General features: G+C 36.0%; 1 protein-coding gene across 4 annotated transcripts in view; it reads right to left on the bottom strand.

Annotated features, from left to right (window-relative positions):
- Window positions 1–13,529, bottom strand: part of LOC106071282 (uncharacterized) — a 162,627-nt gene that overhangs the window by 80,328 nt on the left and 68,770 nt on the right. Inside the window, exon 1 of one of the 4 annotated variants that reach the window (XM_056010356.1) lies at window positions 1,878–2,084. The exons of 2 other annotated variants lie outside the window; for them this stretch is intronic. The gene's annotated coding sequence lies outside the window, so the exon portion shown is untranslated. Of the gene's footprint in view, window positions 1–1,877; window positions 2,085–13,529 lie in introns of those variants that run through there. One more of the 4 variants, XM_056010360.1, reaches the window with a different exon arrangement.

The raw sequence follows: 13,529 nt of genomic DNA, 5'->3' as shown, positions 1-13,529 counted from the left end.
TAATTGATGTGGTGGCCTACTAATTGATTATTCCAGTAGTTCGTGGAACACCTATTTAGGCCTCACGGGACACTTGGGTTCCGCAGTACACAGTTTGGGAAGCACTGACTTAAAGTTGATCGTCATTGTTACAGCTTTTCTATTATATTTATATATCTACTGATAACTCGCTAGAAACTACCTTAGGTCTCGGTACGTCGAGGTGTCCCTGGTTCAGCTGTAGTTACAAATAAACAATGAACGCTCGAAAAAACACAGAAACTTTAATAATCTCTACGGCATATCACACACGAGGACAACTAACACACTTCCGGTCATTCGCGCAAATGTAAAAATAGATTATACATACTTACACACATTCATCCGTGACAGTCATCTTATATAAAAAAATAATTTGAACACAAAAAGGAAACCAAATCCTAAGGGTTTCTATAATTTTAGGGTCAAGTGTGTAGATGGAAGCACGGGTGTTTTAATGGGACCGTTATACTAGAGAATCCATAAAAATATCATTTGGTCAAACTGGACACCACTTTTTTCCTCAAACGTTACGAAGCACGGGTATCAGCTAGTAATAAAATAAACTTACGAAATATTTGTCTAACCTTTTGATAACATTTATATTACGTTTTTTTTTTAGCAACGATGTTAGTACCTCCACCCCCCTTTTTCTAATAACATTTTTTTTTTGGGGGGGGGAGCGATTGGGCATTTGGCCAACGTCCCATATGACCACTTTCGAATAAACCGCTTTGAATGACAGATTTCATAGATTTTATAATATTAAAGATCTTTTACATACTTAACAAATGAGTTAACATTGTAATGTTATTCCAACACGTAATAATGTAATAGCCTATACTAGAACACCTTGCTTATGGTATACATACTATGTATCTTATAGTATCTTTTTTTTTGTCGTATTTCTAAGGGAAACTTCAAACAACAGGGAAGTGTACACCGTGAGCTGCACCAAGAAAGTGCTAGTGACTATCTTTATCTGAGCATCTTTATGACAAGATTCAATAGTTAAATGTTTTGGGGCTATCCGACACCGATGCATACCATAGTACCAAAATATCAAAAGCCATTTAGACACTTGACTAAAGGGAAGGACTTCTAGTGGCCGTGAATGAGAGATTCACCAACCACTCAGTCACTGGTTCAACCATCAATTATCAGAGGTTCTCAACCTTTAATGCTCGGCGACCCCTTTTTACAATCCCCCACTCTGCCGCGACCCCCCCCCCCCCGCATACACACAGCAATAGGAGAGTAGACAAAAACAATCCATTTTTTCAATGGTCTTTGGCGACCCCTGGCAAATCATCAATCGACCCCCAAGGGGGTCGCGACCCACAGGTTGAGAACCCCTGAATTAGAGGATCATTTAATAAGATTACTTGGGCCAGTTTACTTAGTATATGTGATGAAAAAAAACACTCTACTTATAATATATATTTTTTTTATTTACAGATTTTAAGACTTAGCGATTGTGAGGCGCTTCAGGACGTTTTCGGTTATGCAAATGTATGTCAACTTTATTTATATCAAAAACCTGAATGATAACATTGTCTGAAAAAAAATTACCATTATGCACGCATTGCACACGTACGTATTAAGGAACTAAAACATTAATCCGAAATACTCTGAGTCTCGTCTGAGAGATCAGAACAGAAAGATTCAGTTCAAGGAATCTCCATCAAACGACCACTCGCCTTTGGATTTTCCAAGACGTGCTGCCAATGTAGCGCAGGTTAAAGCTCAACCCCACGATTCCGAAAATAAATCAAGGTGTGATCAAGCTCAAGACATTCAAATTGGCGAATTGATCCTTAACCACTTCGTCTAATTCTAACGAGACTATGTGTACTTACTTGTTGACATGTATTCAGATCAAAGGAATAACAAAAAACACAGATAAACACATATCAATACTGACAACGGACTACTATCCGAAGATATCCCAATATCATTGAGTCTACTATTCAGTTTCTCTGCACACACAAATATCTCAACACGTGCAAATACCGTTACAATTGTTTCCATTCGGCCCGTTGACACCAACAGTCATAACAATCATAACACCCCTCCCCTCCGGTCGCATTCCCGTTCCATGACTTTGTTACCCCCCCCCCTTTTTTTTTTCTACCTCCCGCCACCCCTCCACTTCGACTGTTTAAACAAAAGCTCCACCCACTTTCTTCGGATTTCGAGGAAGTTGTATTTTATGTCTGTGGTGTCTGGGCGTCAGACCCGTTAGCTCTGTAGCCCTAGGTGTTCAGGCGATAATTAGACCCCCCCCCCTTTTCGCTATTCAATCTGCACCTGGGAAACACTGCTCCACACATCCACACACACACACGCACACAGACATACACACTATAGTATAGCCCAAAAGGGGCAACATCAGGAACATTGTGGTTTGTTGCCCTGACTGAAGGCCCTCAGCCAATCTTAGGATCAGTGTTACCTTCAGCAGCCCAAGTTTTTAAAATAGTATATTGAAAACTTCCATAATCGATTCGAAAAAGATATGTTTAGCTTTCAACACTGACCTTTCAACTTAGAATACTTGACATTGCTTACTTTAGCAATCACAAAATGTGTCTCTAAACTCTTCCGTTTCTTAAGTTTTTCTTTGGGTTACCTTATACGACCCAAACATTTCTTCACTTTGTTTTCCCTTCTTTTTCTACTCTACTGTATATAGTTGCGGAATATAAAGCAGATCTTAAACATTTCAATTTAAACAATGACAATCTCCAATATTATTTTTCTTCCTTTTGAATACGCCTTTTAACGGATCCTGAAAGCCGCTGTTAGTTTTTGTGTCGTCTGTCTGCTTAGATCGCAAAAACTAAAAAAAAGATTTTGAAAATCCCAATATCAAATCTTGCAGAGTTCTCGTTCAACGGCTCCTTTTTTTTTTTTTTTTCCTGAAATATTTTAGTGCGGAGCGTCTATCCCATAGACGGTCTGACTGCCCTAAACGCACGGAACGTCTATCCCATAGACGTTCATACCCTACCTTTGTTTCGTTGCATTTTTAAATTAAACTTTTAAACTAACAACAGTGGAACTATTTTTACTTTATAAAAGAGTTCTTCATCCTTTGTTTACATAGAGATTAGAAGCTTTTGGCTTTATTTAGACATTTATTTTTATTTTTTTTTACGATGTTAAAAAACGTCGCCATGACTACGCTAGTCCAAGACACACCCACAATGTTGATTACTGAAGAAACTTTATAATTATTCTAAAATTTATCACAAATAAATAGTAATAATGAAGAATTTGATCTAGATATATAGATTAGATTCAGGTAGGTCTAAATTTAGCGTATTTATATCTATATTATTATTAGTATTTAAAATTTAGATCTAAATCTATTATTGTCAGTAGGCTAGGTGTAGAGTGTAGATCGAGATTGAATAGATCTAAGCTTTTATCTCTAGACTTAGACTCTAGATCTAGATATATCTCTAGATCTAAGCTTATTATAAATAAAAAGAAAGAAAATGGTAGATCTACATCAAATAATCATCCACTGTGGGCATTTTTTGCCCATTTTCTTTTTTTTTTTTATTATTGTTTATCTGTAAAAATCTACAACATCATGGCTATGCTTGTCCAAGACACACCCACAATGTTTACTACTGAAGAAGCTTTATTATTGTTTTATTTATACTTCTATGAATTGTAATAATGAAGATTTAGATCTTGATCAAATTTAGCATAGGATGAAGCAGACTTGGACATTATTAGCATTTAGATTTAGATCTAGTATTGTCCTTAGGCTTAGGCTAGGTCTGGAGTCTGGAATGTAGATAAAGGTTGACTAGATCTATGCTTTTATCTTTACACCTGGGTAGATCCCTATAGATCTAAGCCTAAGATAAATGAAAACAACAGAAATGGTAGATCTGAATCCAATATTCATCCACCATTCTTGGTCTATTTTGTAGCAATTGTTATTTAGTATTGTTTATCAGTAAAAATCATCACCATGACTATAGGCCTACTTATACAGGTTCAAGTTGTACTCTGTCTTGTAAGTACTCCAAAAGGTTTACTACTAAATAAAAGTGAAACATAAAATTATTCTAGATCCATAATTTATTAAAAATGAATAGTAATAATGATCTAGGTCTAGATCTTAGGTATAATGAATTAGAATTTTTATTGTCCTTCAGCTAGTTAGAGATTTAGGCTTTGATCTCTCGCTAGCCTATGTCTTGCACTGGTCTAGTATTAGAATGAAAGATGTTCTAGGCAAATAAAAAGAAGACAAATCTAGATCTATATCCCATTGATTCAAATGTACATAATATTTGAGTGCATTTGGTTGATAGATTTAGTACTGGTATCTATTGTTATTGGTAGTAATGAAAAGCGCAATAATTTTCACTTTTTTTCTGACTAAAAAACCAGGTAAAAATAATAATATAATCAATGACTCATCATCTTTTATTGACTGTTTTATCACATTTCTTTTTGAAAATGCTGTAAATAGTCTAAATATGCTGTTTCAACAGTAATACAAAGAACAAAATCTAAATTGAGGTCTAAAAAAATCTAAAGTTGGCATCCATTTTTTTTTTCTGAGTGTCATATTATTTAGATTATAATTTGTATCTTATATTTAAATAGAACGATGTTTACATTTTCACATTCACCATTCATTTACCTTTACTTTGATACCAAATATGCTATTATAGCATCATTGGTACTTAAGCAATAAAATTTAGTTTTAGCCATGTTTGGAACATTTTCTTTTTTTTTAAAAAAAAATAGCATTTTTTTGAAAAAAAAACACCGAAGTCAATGAGTTAACTATGTAAGCCCTTTTTCTTTTGTACCCTTATACCTACTCGGCATAAAAAGTGTAAAATAACACGAAAGACTATACTAATTATGGTTGCGTGTTTTCTGCATATTCTTTTTAAAATGTTATAAAAAATATTTGCATTACTAATATGAAGTTAGGAGGCGCGGTGGCTGAGCGCTCGGCTTCCGAATCGGGGTCTCGGGTTCGAATCCTGGTGAAGACTGGGATTTTTAATTTCGGGATCTTTGGGCACATCTCAGTCCACCCAGCTCTAATGGGTACCTGACATTTGTTGGGGAAAGTAAAGGCGGTTGGCCGTTGTGCTGGCCACATGACACCATCGTAAACCGTTGGCCACAGAAGCTGATGACCTTAACATCATCTGCCCTATAGATCACAAGGTCTGAAAGGGGAACTTTACCCTATTATTAAATTACTTGTTTTCTGTTATACAAAAAAAATTTTAAGAAAGTGCTTACTTTTGTTCTAGATGATAAAAATGTATAAAAGTCTAATAACATATTTTGAAACATTTAATAAGGAGTGTTCAGTGATAAACTATCACTATATAAGTATAGTGTCACAAAATGTCACTTAAAAATAGTACATATTTAACAAACACTGACCAAGAAAACTATGGACAGTAAAAGAACATGGGTCTCAGGTCTGAAAGAAAAACGTACAATACGAAAAATGGCCAGCTCCTCTACAACCGAAGCAAAAGCCACCTTGACCTGCGCTATCTGTGGACGGGAGTGTCTCTCCAAAATAGGGCTCCACAGCCACATGAAAAAGTGTGCGAGATGAACCATAGTCGTTCTACGACTGAATGAGGCCAACAACTTATATTTAACAAACACTGTACCAAAGGAGAAAGCCTTCTTCCTTGAGGCTGTTAAGGAGAGATTGGCACTTTACAAAAACAAAAATTAGGTAATCATTCAATAACATCTGTTAGGCCAGGCGCACACTAGACCAGTGTTTCTCAAAGTGAGGTACGCGTACCACCAGGGGTACGGGAAGACTTTGAAGGGGGTACGCGTTGCATCTCATTAACTATGTCGATTTTTTTATATACTCATTCATTATGTTCTGTTAAGTAGTTGGTTTGGGGGGGGGGGGAACTTACCAATAGAAATAAAAAAAAATATAAAAATGGTACACATAGGTTAAAAGTTTGGGAAAAACTGCACTAGACCATACCTTTGTGACGAACAGTAAAAAAAGAATAACATTCATATAACCCCGTTTCATGTCGTATCATGTCGCATCATGTCGTATCATGTCGCAACGTGTCGTATCCTGTCCTATCATGTCGTATCCTGTCGTATCCTGTCGTATCATGTCGCATCGTGTCGTATCCTGTCGTATCATGTCGTATCATGTCGTATCGTGTCCTCAGTCGGCTCACAATACAAGACTATCGGGAAGACTTTCTACTCACACACGTCTCTTCTTCATGTCTAGACAGAGATAGGGTTGTGGTTGTTCAAAGCTTCTAGTCCGTGCCTCTGATATTCAGGCTGAAACTATTGAAACTATTGAAACCTGCCTTTTTACCTGCCTGAGTGGACCACTTCGGGGGGCCGATTCTGAGTTTGTGTTTACACACAAACTATGGTAATTGTAATTATTAATGTAACTATTGAACATATAAGTAGTATAAGACAATAACGTCAGTCGTTTAGCGTACATTGGTCCCCGGTTCATGAATATGATTTGAATTATTATTATGTAAAGAAAGAGTTCCCCTTTCAGACCATGCGATGTCAAGGTCATCTGTTTCTGTGGCCCACGGTTAACAACGACCATTCGCTAACCATTAAAGCTGGTTGGACTCTAGGCACCCCTAAGATCCCAAAATTAAAAATCATAGTCTTCGAAACCCTTAGATTCGAACCCGAGATCTCAGGTTTGCAAGCCATGCCCTTTACCCCTGAGCCATCGCGCCTCCACATATAACTATGTACCAAATGATATTTAAAAACCATTCAGTGTAATAGGCATAAAAAAACCCACATGTTATCGATAAGTCTTTGGGGGGGGGGAATGTATACTAGATATCTCAAATGAAGAATATATATCGTAGCGTCAACTGCCTTCCCTCGGAGCAAATAAAGATTACATTTGTTGTAAAACGATCAGTAAACTATTGCAACGAACTGAAAAGGGGGAGAACTTGACGTTCAGATCAACAAGGTGGTGAGGTGAAAATGGGGGGGGGGGGCTGGGTAGGTATGAAAGGTGGGGGAAAAGAAAAGGCTACGCTATGTTCGAGCACATAATTGTATTTTCTAAAAAAAAAAAACGATTAGGTTTTTAAAAAAGGGAGGGGGCGGAGTAATATTTGAATTTGAACCATAAAAGACCGGAAGTGAAATGGAGTTCGACCCTCTTTCAGCGTTACTATTGAATTCGTAGACCTGAATTTAATTCGGAGAGAGGAAGAGAGAGAGAGAGAGAGAGAGGGACGTTGATTGAGTTTAGGGCGTTGGTCCCAACAAGTGGTTCATAAACCTTATTTGTTTTAGACTTCAGAAGAAATTGTTTTTAAAAATCCTAACAAAAAACTATAACGAAAAAAGATCTAGAAGATATCAGTGCTTTAAGGTCTACTCCTGTCCTTTGAGGTACTAATTATGCATAAACTATTTAGATTTAATTATTACTTAGACTTAAATCAATATATAAAACATGTACTATTGAGAGGAATTTAATTTTTTATATCTCAACTATTGAAGCAAATGTGGTTGAGGCATTGCGTCTCTGATTCTATTTCTACTAGGTATTCCGTTACTATGGAGGCTCTGTCAGTGGGTTGACCCGGGTTCGAATCCTGGTAAAGACTGGGATTTTTAATTTCGGTTTTTTTTGGGCGTCTAAGAGTCCACCCAGCTCTAATGGGTTCCTGACACTAGTTGGGGAAATGTAAAGGCGGTTGGTCACATGACAACCTCGTTAACCGTGGGCCACAGAAACAGAAGATCTTTACATCATCTGCCCTATAGATAGCAAGGTCTGAAAGGGGAACTTTACATTACTATTCCGTTACTATGAGTTTTAGAACCGCTGCCGCAAAAGTCCGTTAGGTACATTGTTTGGGCTTCGGAAGAATGATAAGAGAATCTTTCACTTATGGACACTTTAGTTAACTTTAATAAAAAAAAAATAAAAACCAGAAAACTTCTGTTGCTAGAGGCAGGTCGTCCATCAAGCTTAGCGTTATGATTTCTAAGTCCTACAGCTGGTAACAGACACGTAAGCTATTGAAAACACATAAACACACAACGCAGAAAACATAAATAAATCTAGACACATATCCGTGCAATACCAATGACTTAATCAGTCAATCAAATTTCTGTACCCCCCACCCCTTTTTCCCAAACAAATGTACGTAAAATCATTGGTTCGTCTCTAAGATTCTTCCAGTGGAACATTTTTGTTGAATGTGAAAGCGGTAAGAGAAACTAGAATTCAAGGACCAAAAGCAGTTGGTGGGAGGAGGGAGGAGATTTAAATGCAGACCGTTTCATTGGAATATAACAAGTGAGTTCCGAATTTTAAAAAAAACATAAAAAAAACATAAAGTCTTTCAACTATTTGAACGTAGCGAAGTATTATTATTAGTGATGCTAGAATTTATTGGCTAAGAGTATCTGTGGGGAACAATGAAAAGAATACAAAAAGAAATAGAAGATGAGATTTGTTTGTGAGAAGAAATTTGTTGGAAAGTTTGAATCTCAAGACGTTGGAGACTATGACGAAAAACATGATGCGGGGAGTCATACACAGAGACTGCTAGGAAGAGATTGAGAGAGAGAGAGAGAGAATTGGCAAGAGGACAGAGAGAGTTTGATAAATAGAGAGAGAGAGTGGTTGAGATGAGAGGGAGTGATCATTGGTAAAAGAGAGAGAGAGAGAGCATTGACTAGAAAAGAGACAGACAGAGGGAGAGAGAGCCGTATAGAGATAAGAGTGGAAAAGAAGAGAGAGTTGGCGAGAGACATTGACAGAGAGAGAGAGAGAGAAAAGAGAGCATTAGAGATGAGAAAAGAGATGGAGGAAAGACGAAGATTTAGAGTGAAGGGGGGAAAGTCTGGAGCCCAGAAGTAAAAGATTAGCCCCCCGAATATTTACACGTTGGATCAGGCCACGCTTTGGAAGGAGAATGTTTGCTCTGGAACACAAAGAGATTTCTCGTTAGGTAAAAGCCGCCCCCCAAAATATGAGGAGACCTGATTAGAATTAGCCTGCGTCATCACTTCTCTTTCCCTAGCCACATAGTGTCTGTCTAGATTAAAACACACAACATTGACCTTTGTCTAGATTAAAAACACACAACATTGACCCTTGTCTAGATTAAAACACACAGCATTGACCCTTGTCTTTGTAAAAAACTAGTTTTATTCTAATCTCAATAATTGAAGAAAAAAATCTTTTACTTCGCTTTCACAAAATCGACTGAGAAAAGAAAATGGTGATCAACACAAAACTTCCATCTCTGAAAAAAGAAGTTCTTGTTTCAAAATCGAGAAAGGGGGGTTCGAACTATTCATCACTCATCCGTCAGTTTGAAACAAAATCTGATTGACCACACTTTAACGACCTTTTTTTTTTTGGTTAAAAAATACATTCTTTAACTATTACTCTCACTCCCATGTCTTTCAATAACATGAAATTTGACAGACCATCTTGTGATTGCATCAGAAACAACTCAGGTTACACAACCAAAAGATCCGCTCTCCTTTCCTCGTGGTTACAGCATAAACACGCCCATAGATATCATAACACTGTGAAAAAACTTAAAAGCTAGAACACCTCTGTCGATATTCTTCCTATTTATATTTTTTTTGTATTCCACATCTTCTTTGTCATTGCTCGGATAAAGCGTTTGAGGCTGGGACTCGGCTACCAAAAGGCAAGTTAGGAAGGAAAATACCTCACAAGTATTGAGTGATATTTTTATTTACAAAGCTTACATCATCTTGATTTGTCTGTCTGCCTGTCTTTCTGTCTGTCTGACCAAAAGTTTGTACACGTTATTTCTCTAACACCCAATCTCGGATCAAGCTGAAATTTTGCAAAATTATTTCATTTACCTGACAACACACGAATCAGTTAAAAAATGAACCAATTAGTTAATTAACTATTGGCAATAAATTATTTTGTTTGGTAATTCAAACAAGGAAAAGAAACAGTACTTGACTGATGTGATGGTATAACCTGAATTAGCCCCCTTTATATTCATTTGTCGTCTTAGTGAACACAAACATGAAATAGAAACAATGCGGTCTTCCAATTCAGGTCGTTCCCCTTTTTTTAAATACATTTAAAAAGCGATCACCCAGATACCTTGTTCTTTTTCCTCCATCCCTTTCCAACAGGTCCAGACAAGTGATAGGATCAAAGCGTATTGACGTAAGACGTAATTATCTTCTCCTCTAATATAACGTCTGTAAGTTATAAGATTAGTTAAGAAGACACTATGGAACCCTACTGAACTAAAATGAAAACACTGGACGCTTGGGTCACGAGGCCTTCATCGGTCACCGACACTCGAAGACGACAAACAATGGTTTTATAGTTAAAATGAGTCTCTCCGACGTTGTTGTTGTCTACATGATCAGTCGCTGGTCAAAAAGTCAGAGAAGAGACTGTCGGGATTAGTCTTAAAAATGAATGCGCGTGACGTGTTTCAAAAAACATAACAAAAATAGAGTGACAACCTAAAGAAGGTCACGTGACCGAAACCTTCTTACCAAGCTTATGTCAAATCACTCTGTCTGTGTGTCTGTCTGGCCAAAAGTTTGCACACGTTATTTCTGCCACACCCAATTTCAGATCCAGCTGAAATTTTGCACAATTATTACCCCCCTTCTTTCTTCCCAAACTATTTTCCAACTGGTCCAGACAAGTGATAGAATTATAACGTATCCAGAAAGTTAAAAGCATGAATTAGCGCTAAAACAAAAATAATTGGTAAAAATATTTGTAATCGCATAGATTTATTATTGCTAGTCTAGGTCTATTACAAATTTAATTAATGCTAGTACACTTGTCAATAATATTCGTAATCGCATAGATTTATATTGCTAGTCTAGGTCTATTACAAATTTAATTAATGCTAGTACACTTGTCAATAATATTCGTAATCGCATAGATTTATATTGCTAGTCTAGGTCTATTACAAATTTAATTAATGCTAGTACACTTACACTTAATATTAGCTCCTTTTAAAATTATTTATATGTTCTTTATGTTTTTGTATTTAATTTCATGCACCAGCGTTTCCTGTATGTTTTGTTTATTGTATTTTTACATACAGCTGTTCACTCCCTCCCCCTGCAACATTAAATATTTCTATAGTGAAATACATCTACACCAACACGCACAGACTTACAACCAAGTCCACTAATGGTCTCCTCATTTCGCTCGCGATGCAATTAGCCCGATACAAAGACCCCAATGGTGGACTGTAGACAAGAGATGAAACCAGACGAGTCCAAGTCATTGGAAACATAAAGATCGTCAGATTGTTTTCATTCAAGAGATAGCTAAGACAGACAGTCCTGCCTGGAGGTAGACACGACCAGTTTGTATGAAGCCTTAGAGTTTAAAAGTGCCACCATTAAAATAATTTGAACATTTATTTTTTCGTTAAAAAAATTCAGACAGGTAAAATATAATTGTATATTTTAATTATTGGATGGCCGACATTATCATGGTCATCTGAGGTTCCAATTCTTTCTTTAGTATCATTTACTTTGTCAACCCTGCAGAAAGTTTGGATAACAAGGGGTTCTAAAATTTTGTTTTTAAATGAACATTTATTACTCATTATTCTTCTTAAAGTAATAGTTATATGTACTCAGGGGCGGACTGGGTATCAAAATCAACCCGGGCACTACCTTATAAACCGGCACACACATGGCATGTCATATCATATCATAGCATAAAGTATGGTCTAACGTTTTGCAAATGATAATACGTACAATGTATAGCGTACATTTTTTAAATATTCTTGTTGAATTTTTTTAAAAATAAAATTGTAGGTTAAAAAAAAAAAAAAAAGAGAAAAAGAAAACGTGTTCGGGCATCTGTGATTTTCTGCTGTCAATTTTTTTTTAAGGTGTCTGCATTGAAAAAAAAAAGTTCTTTGGTTGCGACCAGAACGGCCCATTTTGTGCCGGCCCACCGAGCATTTGCCCGTTTGCCCATATAGCCAGTCCGCCCCTGTACTTAATGTTAAAGTTTATATATTATTCTATCATTGTCTGCGTTAGAAGGGCTAAATATGTAGGACACATTCAGGTTTAGGTGATTATGTTTTGTGAAATACTGCACTCATCCTTAATCTTCGAAATAGAAGACATGTCTCTTCCTCTGTCTCTCTCTCTCTCTCTCGATATATATATATATATATATATATATATATATATATATATATATATATATATATATATATATATATATATATATATATATATATATATATATATATATATATATATATATATATATGATAATATATATATATATATATATTGTGATGTTGCTAGTTCAGGCTGTCTTGAAGTCAACCAATTACTCTGCAATCGTTTGGGTGTAATTGTTCGGGTGTATTACGTGTAGTTGACCAACAACACAAACAAGAACTATACAACACCTGTTTTAACAAGTGAAGAGATGTAGTCGACTCTGACGAACAAGTTCACATGGATTTATTCTGATAAAAGGCCACAGTAGAAGTCTCTGTCACTAAACACGTCGTTACCCTGGAGTGTTCTATCGCTAACTGATTTTCCGGTCTCTAACCCAACATATCCCAAACGTCACTAGTCCCGTTCAATATGCGTCTTCTATGGTGCGTCGCTAAATAACTAACCTATATAAATACGGTGTCTAACAGATTCCTCCCCCCCTTGAAAAAAAAAATATGTCAATATTTTTCCACTACTGTCAAGTCTTACAAGGGCATTTTCAATTTAAGGGGAAGACAACAAACATAAAATCTTGACATCTTCATCTTGACTTGACAGTTCCTCATATTCATGTCAATGTTCATAACAGTTCATAACATTCCAGAATCATCTTCATTAGTACACAGTTCATGATAAAAGAAAATGTGGCATCCTATGGGCACGTCACACGTCACAAGTGTTCTTCACTGGCAGTAATCTGATAAAATACAATATTTCAAAAAAACAATTATAGACTTTATTTACACCTTCAATAAATTTTTTTTCTTACCACCCTTTTATACGCTTTTGTCCATTTTTCTTTTATAGTCACCCTTTTCCATAGAACTAACTTTCGTCAATGATATATGAAATGATTCACACAAAAAAAAAATATCCATACTTACTTTTAAATGCTTAACATCAAATTTACTTATCTCCCTTTTCCCTAACATATAAATTGTGCCAATATATTAATATATATATATAATCTTAATCATCATCAATATAATCATAGTTTATTTACAAACTTATTTCATTTCAATGTCATTCTAGACAATAGATCAGCTACAATATTCACAGATCCACTAATAGCTTTCACTTCAAATTTATACTCCTGTAGTGCTAAGAACCATCTATAAACACGACTGTTTTTCATGCTCTTTTGCTGTATATATTGAATAGGTTTATGATCAGTTAATAATATGAATTTCCTTCCTATTAAATAGCTCTCTAGCTTA

The sequence above is a fragment of the Biomphalaria glabrata genome, chromosome 14 (genome assembly GCF_947242115.1).
Source record: "Biomphalaria glabrata chromosome 14, xgBioGlab47.1, whole genome shotgun sequence".
NCBI lineage: Eukaryota > Metazoa > Mollusca > Gastropoda > Planorbidae > Biomphalaria > Biomphalaria glabrata.
Note: the sequence above shows the minus strand (reverse complement) of the source record. Positions and strands in the feature narration are given on the sequence as shown.